Genomic DNA, 2,747 nt, shown 5'->3' on the forward strand with positions numbered 1-2,747 from the left:
AGAGGGTTTTTCAACAGGAGAGTCAGAAGGTTTTCAGAAGAGAAGGGTCAGAGAGAAAGTAAATGCCATCCTTTCAATTATAAGAAACGACATAAAAATTTAAGTGGAAACTTAAGAACCTTAAGACTATCTTTGACGATTTTCTAAAGGTAACGTAATTCTGTAAGTAGTGGTGTAAAGTAGCTTCCTGTCAGTATTAATAATCTGTAGAATATGCAATTAACGGTAGGATTTCAACAGCAACTAAGGAAAGGTACTTTAAGACTCTGTTGATCATACTTAAAAACTATTTGCTGATCAAGATTCAATAATAATTATGCAAGGAAAAAGATTAAAAGTTTTACCAAAATTGAGGAGTTTCGCCAAGTACCGACAGTTTCAAGTATCAATTATATAAAAGTTTTAAGAACATTTACAGCCCGTACTACTTACAACAAACTCCCGCTGTTCTGGAGCGTTTCTCTGATTGGTTGAATCACGTATCATAAAAACTGCGAGCATCAAGCAATTTTAATCCATGAATTATACATTGAAGTGTAAGAGCAGAATATACACTGTCATAAAAATGATGTTAATTAGCCCTTCTCATCAAGGTCTCTAACAAATGTTTACTTTTCGTATACTTTTCTGAAAGCAATGTCGAACAGCAGAGATGAATGACTGTGGTAGATCGAGCTGTAACAAATGGAATTTATTAAGAATTTCTCGTGGATTAGAACATTTAGCTCAGTTACAAGAGCATTAGTTTGGAGTACAAAAGGTTTCGTGTTCGATTTTAAGCCGTGGTGATTACCACACCATTTCATTGTGCAGTTTGTAGTTGAAACTGTTCCAGAATCTTTATTTTTAGATTTGCGGTCAACATTCGACCTCCTGTTGTTTAAAAACGCACACCTCCTAAATGGCTGCTATAACTTATGAAACATTTATAAATATTCCTAACTAATTATATTCAGACGACTTTCAAACTTTGTAAGTCTGTTTTATGGTTCAAGACCACATTCAGTGACGTCATTTCACCAAGCTATGAGGAAAAGACACGTAATCAAGTTCTGTCATGTTACATTTTATTTTTTTCTTTCCTCTTCCTGATGACATCTTTATTCTTATTATAACGTAACGTCTCTCTAACATGCCCCACAGAAACTAGAAACCGGGTTTCGATACCCGAGGTGGGCAGAGCACAGATAGTCCATTGTGTAGCTTTGTGCTTAACTACAAACAAACAAACTCTCTAATGTAATTCCTTACTACCTCATAAAGACTGCTATACGGACGAAGATCTGATGCAATCCCTACTACCTCATAAAGACTACTATATGGACGAATATTTGATGTACTTCCTACTACCTCATAAAGACTGCTATATGGACGAAGATCTGATGCAATCCCTACTACCTCATAAAGACTGCTATAAGGACGAAGATCTGATGTAATCCCTACTACCTCATAAATGCTGGTATATGGACGAAGATCTGATGTAATCCCTACTACCTCATAAAGGCTGCTATATGGACGAAGATCTGATGTAATCCTCACTACGTCATAAAGACTGCTATATGGACGAAGATCTGGTGTAATCCCTACTACCTCATAAAGACTGCTATATGGACGAAGATCTGATGTAATCCCTACTACCTCATAAAGGCTGATATATGGACGAAGATCTGATGTAATCCCTACTACCTCATAAAGGCTGCTATATGGACGAAGATCTGATGTAATCCCCACTACCTCATAAAGACTGCTATATGGACCAAGGTTTGATGTAATCCCTACTACCTCATATTTCTACTGATGCAGCATAGCTACATGCCTCATACGGAACAGGAGATTTTTTCTATTCATTGAAGAAAAGTTATAAATGTCACATTTTAAAAACACTTGCTATTTCATCGTGGCCCATCAAATCCAGTAAAACAGTTTAATTAAATATCTAAGTTTTGCTGAATGATAGACAATTTCAATTATAATTTGAAATAACCTATTACTATACCAGAACTGAATGATAACGTATATTAAATATTGTGTGACAGTCAGTCTCTCAACTTGTACTGTACTTAATTAAATATACCTTCCATTTTCCGTGTTATTCAAATTATATCATCAACATGTGTCTAAAACATTAACAACGTCCTAACAAAATCACACGCTAATTGCAAGCGTTGGAGAAACCTTGTGTAATATGTCAACGGACTTTTCTCTACGTTGAAATACTTTTATTTGCGAGCTTTCCGCCCTCTTAACGGAACCTTCATCTGGTAACAATGTACTATTGTATAATATTAACTTCTTATACCAATCAATTCACCCCAAATTTGAATTTTATTATCAAAATAAATATATATATAAATTTAGAGAGAACAGAATCATACATTGATTGCAAGTGTTCTGGGGACCTCCTGTGATATTAATTTCTTCCTACAAACCAATTCACCCCAAATTTGAATTGTTAAAAATACGGATCAGAGTAAACAGAGTAAAACTTTTTGTCTTATTTAATAAAGTACAGACAAACACCCGAGATTATATATGTACAATGCGTAATAGTACGTTTGTTTGTAGTTAAGTACAATGCAACACAACGGGCTATCTGTGCTGTGCCCACCACGAGCATCGAAACCCGGTGTTTAGCGTTATAAGTCCCGCAGGCATGCCGCTGACCCACTGGGGGTGGGGCGTAATAGTATGTTTGTTTGTTTGTAATTAGGCACAAAGCTACACAATGGGCTATCTGTGCTGTGCCC

This window comes from Limulus polyphemus, unplaced genomic scaffold (genome assembly GCF_000517525.1).
Source record: "Limulus polyphemus unplaced genomic scaffold, Limulus_polyphemus-2.1.2 Scaffold3201, whole genome shotgun sequence".
Taxonomy (NCBI): domain Eukaryota; kingdom Metazoa; phylum Arthropoda; class Merostomata; order Xiphosura; family Limulidae; genus Limulus; species Limulus polyphemus.